At 33.7% G+C, this 7291-nt stretch overlaps 1 long non-coding RNA gene across 1 annotated transcript; it reads left to right on the top strand.

The window, feature by feature from the left end:
* Nucleotides 1–3319: 3319 nt before the first annotated feature.
* Nucleotides 3320–6162, top strand: LOC141692263 (uncharacterized). The gene is made up of 3 exons (XR_012562788.1): nucleotides 3320–3405; nucleotides 5471–5512; nucleotides 5993–6162. It is a non-coding gene; the product is annotated as an uncharacterized LOC141692263 (long non-coding RNA).
* Nucleotides 6163–7291: the final 1129 nt, after the last annotated feature.

Below are 7291 nucleotides of genomic sequence, written 5' to 3'. Positions count from 1 at the left end.
TATGAAGGACCTTCAACGAACCATTGGCGATTTTTCCCGAACAAAATGATAGTCAAGTGCCACATGTTCCATGCGCGAGTGGTATACTGGGTTGGCACATAGATAAGTAGTACCGACATTGTCACACAGTAATGTAGGAGGATTTGGTATATGTAAACCAAGTTCCAATAATAGATTCTGGACCTAAGATAGTTCAGCCGTACCGTTTGCTAATGCTTTATATTCCGCCTCTGTGGAAGATCTAGAAACAGTTTTTTGACGCGAAGAGTGCTATGAGATGATGTTGGACCGAAGATAGATAATGTAAGCAGTTGTGGAATGACCCCCATCCAGGATTCCACCCCAGTCAGAATCTGTGAATGCTGTAAGAGTGATGGGTGAGGCACAGTTCAGGAATAAACCAAGAAAATCATCAACAGTAGTATGGACGATAGATTTAGTGGGAGAGCCGGTGGCAGGATTTAGTGGAAACGCAGACTCAATGAATTCGATATGGCGGGAGTGATACAAGCGTCCACTTTTGTAATCATAACATTTATAAGCCGACTTGGATGGAGAATATCCTAGGAATAGACATGGTTCCAAATGTATTTAGTGTGATATTCTACAAAAATTACATAATAGGTGAAACCATCAACTGATTTTTCTTCAGGTCCCCAAACATCCGAGTAGATTAATTGTAAGGGTTTTGTAGTGGTAAAAGAATTCACACCAAAAGGATCTTTGTGATATTTATTGATGGAACACGAATTACAATGAAAATTTGAAAGTTTAAATTGTAGGCCTAAACATTTGGCTATCTTTTTGAGGATCCGAACTGAAGGGTGCCCAAGTTTATGATGCCAATCAAGAGGCGATGTTGTTGAAACCACATTTATTTGTGGTGAAGAAGGCAAATTTGCGTAGTAGACATCAAGATAGTTCTCCCCCCACATCAAACGTGCCCCCGTGCGAAGATCCTTGACAAAAAAAATGGGTTGGAAAGAATTCCACAGAAACTTGATTAGTTTTACATAATTTTGCCACCGAAATTAATTTGTTTTTGAAATGAGGAACACATAAGACATCCTTTAAAGAAAGTGATCCATTTGATGTTTGTAAATATGTTTGACCAATATGAGTGATAGAAAGAGTGTTACCATTTCCAAAGACAATTTCATCCGGACCTCCATATTCGGATATAAAGTGGAAAGACGCACAATTTGGATCAACATGATGAGAGGCACCAGTATCAAACATGTAAGGTGAAGTAGTGACATTAGCATTGGGTGAGAATTTGTTTTGTGTCATTGAACTTCCTATAATAACTTGATTTTCTTTGAGAAACCGCACAAGTTTTCTACATTCTTTCGCTTCATGACCTATAAAATGACAATATTGGCAATAAAGATTATTACGATTGTCATGATTACCACCATTAGAATTTGAACCTGGAGACCACTGATTGCGGGCGGATCTGGTAGACCACTGATTGTGGGCAGATTTGATGTTGGAGTTTCCATAGTTGTCGCGCCGTCCAGATCGTGGTTGTCGTTGGGTGTAATTAGCGGTAGCCATAATTGGTAGCGAGGAGACTAATGTAAGGTTAAGTTCACGTTCAAAATCAACCAGCTTTTCAAACAAGAGAGGAAATGTAATTTTGGTGTCAAGTAGGCTTAGAGAATTTGAAATAGGTTTGTAATCTTCCCCCAATTGACATAAAATATGAACCATAAGATCCTCATCCGTGACAGGACTCTGGACTAAGGCAAGTTCGTCAGCAATACTCTTTATATCTCGGAGGTACTCCGCAATAGTGCATTTTCCTTTCGGGTTAGATGCAAGTTTTAATTTCAAGGATATTATTCTGGATCGGGATGAGTTCGCATAACTCGTAACGAGGCGTTCCCAAGCCTGTTGTGAGGTTTTGGCTGATGCGATCAATGGTTGAATGGTTGGTGTGCAGCTGCCAATGAGAGCAGCAAGGATGACTTGATCATGTCGATACCAGGGAGAAAAATCCGGGTTTGATTTGGTTTTCTCGGCGTCTAGGAATTCCGCCAGAACTGGTTTTGAGCCGGTGACAAAGTGGACCAAGTCAAATTCTATTAACGTAGGTTGGACTTGTTTACGCTAAACATGGAAGTTTTCAGGTGTTAGGGTGGTGTTGAAGTGGGTGGCTGCATTGATTTGGACAATGGATTGGGATGCCATAGTGATTTTGAAAGCAGTGACCAGAAGGAAAAGGATCAGACTCGTTTGAGTTAACCTGGCTCTGATACCATATAAAGATCTATTAATGTTAAAGAAGCTTAACCTCAATACATAATTATAATGGCTTTATTAATGTTAAAGAAGCTTAACCTCAATACATAATTATAATGGCTTTAAATAGCCTGTACAAATATCAATTTAAGGAAAGGAGAATACAATGGCAAAGAATAAGGCTAAACTAAGGAAGAGAATTATTACAGACTGTTACAAAATAAATCACATAATGACAGGAGAATATTATGCAATCTTGGCTTTAATAACAGTTACTGATATGCATGCTATTTACCTACATGTTTTATTTCATTAATTGTTATCTTGACCTCGGTTTGTTAAATATGTTCTATAACTGCCTCTATGTTGCTGTAATAGTTATTATTTCCAACAATTTGGAGCATGACTATCGATAATTTTTTTCCGGAAATCAATGTCTTATTGTTTAAGTGTCCAGAGTCAACATGCGTGCCTTGATAAATCTATCTTATTAATAGCCCAACAAAGAGCAATATTAGTGAGACATTTAATTAGACTCAAAATTCCTGAGTCATTTATTATCTTCTAAAATGGTGAGACATTTTACTATGTGTGAAAAGACAGAATTGACCCATCGCATTTTATAAGATTTGTAAAAGCCCTTTTAATTTGTGTTCAATTGACTCTGCATTTAGGGCTCACCGCTTAGGGTGTGGCGCCGAAATATCTAGGGGCGGCGATGAAGGGGTGAATCGGAGGCGACACAATTGGTAAGAATCGAAACATCAAAACGTGTTGATTGTGGATCTATATTTGTGTTTGTTTATATAGGCAAGTGTATCCAGTCATGTTGCTCATTCTTGAAACCGTAGTATATTTCATGTAATGTGAATTTCTACAAAGAGTGGACCAAATACATGCATCAATCATATTAATAATTTATATATATATTATTTTGGTATTGTGAGCATTTTATGTGCTACCATCATGGTCATTGGGTTCTTTATTGTTTGATTGAAGATTAAAAGGCCAAAATGTTCTAATTTTCGTGTCCGCACATGACAGTTAATCAAAGTGATGTTTCGGCATGGAATAGGGGACATCCACCACTTCCCATAACGGAGGTGTTCCTGGAGCACATAGGGTTATCAAGGCAGAGTGTTGATGCTTCCTGACTAAAAAGTAAGTTCTAAATATACTATGATCCCAACAATTTTATTATTAGGTTGAAAAGTCATTTGAGTACAATTATAATAAAAGAATTGTAATTATTATGTGATTCCAAGATTTTCGTTATTACATTTGGAGGATAATAGATTTGTAGATTAAATAGAAATATAGGGTTTAAACTTACTGCTCAATTTCAATAGTTTCATGGCTATGTGATTTTTAAGAAACCTGCATGAAAATAAAGGTGGAACCAATTTAGTTATCAAAGTATCATTAAAAATGGTTTTTCCTTATTGATACAATCTATTTTATTATTACATTTATTTAAACCAATTAATATTATTTATTTAGCTGTTAATCCCATACCAGACATAAACTTATCCTATCAGATGTTTTCAATGTGTACTTTTTAAGTCTTCGTCACTCTTTTCTTTGTTTACATATATATTCATTCGTTCTATTCTTTGAGAGACTAAATTCTATGTAACATGCTAAATCTTGTCTTTGATATTTTGGTCTTTAAACTTCAAAAGCAAAAGTGGAGCTCAAGGGTCTTGCCAGTTGGCTTCACTGGTTGGAGCATGTCTTTAACGTTAGTATATACCATTCCCTACATATAATTGAACAATTTTCAATTAATAATTTTTTATTAATAACCCATAGTTTTTTGTTGCACCAATATATTATCTTTATTAGAAAGTTTGGTTATATTTAGATGGTTACAGTTATTTGTCCACCTTAGGATAACTACCTTAGTACAGGAAGATCAAAAGAGAATGGCTTTGCTTAACCCCGTTGGACTGTAGTGTCTAAGAACACTGTTTCCTTCCTTAGAGCTAGCAATGTCCCTATGTGGTAACCTAAAAATGACATGCTTATATATTATAATTTTGATGGATGTTTCTGCCTTTCTTTCAGCATTTTCCTATCTTTTAGGTCTTTTCAGTTGTTATTATTATTTTATTATTTTGCATATTTTGAAGCCTGCACTTATAATATTGATGAGCCATAAAATAAATTCTTTGTGTTATTCATTCTCGGTGACCTCAGAATGACTTACAAATTATTATTATTATTATTATTATTATTATTATTATTATTATTATTATTATTATTATTATTATTATTATTATTATTATTATTATTATTATTTAGATAGATAGTTATTGCTTTTAGTTCAGTTTTTTGATTCTTTTTTTTGACATGTTCAGTAATTTGTTTTATTTCACTATCCTACGTATTTTGAAGCCAAATTTTACAATATTGGTAGATTGTACAACAAAATCTTGATCGTTATTAATTCACAGAACAAACCTGGTGAGTGATAAAGAACAAATCTGGTGAGTGAGAATGAACAAATCGAATATAGTTGACCTTCTTACAGTAAATTAGTGGAAGTCGAGAGAGTGTGAGGATGAGATTTAGGGTTTTTGGATAAGGGTGAAAAGTGTTGAGAGATGATTGAGTCATGAGTGGAGGTGAGAGTTGAGAAATTAGGGTTTTTGGCGAGATAGTCGGGAGAGAGAATTTAGTCGACAGAGAGTTGAGAGAAAGTGAGATTTATTTTCTAGGTTTTAGTTTGTAGTTAATTTGCTGCAAGAGGGGTGAAACAAAAAATTTGTGCAGGGGGGAGACAATTTGGTAATAAGTGGGAAAATTTTTGACTAACGGGGGAAAATATTGGAGGGGCGCGGGATTAACTTTTTTAGGAGAACTTATGACATCGGCTTTAAGAAAATTGATGTCATAAACCTAGAAAGACATCATATTTACGCGGGATGATGTTAATAAAACTTTTGACATTAGTGACATGAGTGACCGATATCTAATATGTGATGTCTATTCACCTTTTTCTTGTAGCGGATATTTACTTGCTCATCAGTTTGATGGGCATGGTGTAGTAAATCCAGTTTTTAAACTACGACTTAAAATTCATTTTGACCAAACGATTTTAATTATCATCATGCATGGGCTTCATCGTGGTGATCATCGACCCATATATTTTAAAATCTTATATATTATGTGAGCTGTAAATGTAGAGGGTATTAAGAAAAATAACACAAAAACCATTTTGCAGCATCCGGGTGAAGCGTGTCATTTCTCAAAGGCTCCTATGATGGTTAGTTCATTATTATTTATGTATTTTATATAGTGTTTATTTAAATGTATTAATTGAATGATTTAATTAGTTGGAGAGTTTAATTGCACTTAGAAAATAAAGAGTTACGAATTTTCAAGGCCTTTAAGTTATTGAACATAAGCTAGCTAGAATGTTAGCTTGTATCAATTGCTTTTGTCGCTTATTTATTACCCACTATTTAGATTCAATTCAAAAACAAGTTCAATTACTGAAAAAGAAATCAACTTGATTTTTTAAAACTTCCAATCTGAAAAGCGAAAGACACAAGGAAAAATGTGATAAGTAGGCAAAAGTTGTAAGTTTTGTTATTCAATTTAGTTTTGATTTTCTTGGAATTGGTTTGCTCCTAAAATGTATGCTCATAATGTCACACTAAAGTACTAAATTCAACACAATATCTTCCTCTTTTGAAATTATTTTAGGCATCTCCATCGAGCTAATAATATGATTTTTTTGTAGAAGTGAAGGTGGAGAGTTGAGACCGGAGATAGAAGAGCTACCCTAAACTTTTCGTTAGCCAGTACTTTAAACACTATATTCTTTTTGGGATGGTAAATCAGTTGCCAAAAATAATATGTTTCATGTTTTCTACAGCCCAATGTACTCAGTTTAAACATTCTATTCTAAAATGGAGGCAGTAGAATTATTAGTACTCATATACTAAATCGACATCCAAATTTATATGCTAAATTGACATCCTGATTTATGATTTAGTTCCATTTTGTACTCAAATATGTATCTAAATTTATACAGTTATACCTAAAGAGCTGCAACTGGCAACTCGCAACTATTGATGAAAAACAGGAAGAAGTCGGTATACCCTTTTAATAAACATTATATGCAGTCATACTAACATCGTGCAACAATGAAGTTAAATGCAAAATAATTGGGACATTTAACATACACTTGATATTTGAGGTAACTTCGCTAAAAATATTCTCAATCATGAATTGTTCACATCGATAACGAAGCAAATACATATAAAAATCGGCACAAATCATAAACAAAATTGGCAAAAGTTATTAACATCGCAAAAAATGTAACATCCCAGAAGTTTATAAGTTAAACTAGAACATGACCCGTGCCTTGCACGGGTTCTTATGCTAGTTTTCTAAAATGAAGGAAACTTCTTTTTCCGTGCATGGAATTCCAATACGATTTATGTACCAAAAAGTCACTAATAAAAAAATTATGAATTTTGGATATCCGATATATTTGGGAAAATATAAATTAAATATTAAACGACATATCTTAAAAAAATTATATCTAATGTTTTTGTTTTCCTTTCTAACCATTTTTTCTATAATTTCATAGTCTTTATATGAAAATTATTCTAGATTATCAAGAGATAATCTTCACATTTAAAAAGAATAATATACTCCCAAAAATAGGGACGAGCAAAACCGAACCGAGATATTTCAGTTTGAGATTTTTTAAAAAAGAAGAAGATTATTTTGGTTTAAATTATGTCGGTTTGATTCGGTTTCTCAGAATGTTGATTTCGTTTTAATTAAATTAACCGAATTATACACACACACATATACAGATATATATATATATAGTTAGTCCATTGAGAACCTTTTTTGGTGAGATATGAGATCTAATCCCAACCATAAAAATTTAAATCTATTTTTAATCTAGACCATTCATTTTAAATCTCATCATCTTCTCCCACCATCATCTCTTTCATCTTCTTATTAATACTTAGCACCTACCACCACCATCTTCTTCTCCAACCATCTTCTCTAGCCACAACCA

The sequence above is a fragment of the Apium graveolens genome, chromosome 10, assembly GCF_009905375.1.
Source record: "Apium graveolens cultivar Ventura chromosome 10, ASM990537v1, whole genome shotgun sequence".
Classification (NCBI taxonomy): Eukaryota; Viridiplantae; Streptophyta; class Magnoliopsida; order Apiales; family Apiaceae; genus Apium; species Apium graveolens.
The sequence above is the reverse complement of the archived record's forward strand: the minus strand, read 5'-3'. Positions and strand labels throughout refer to the sequence as shown.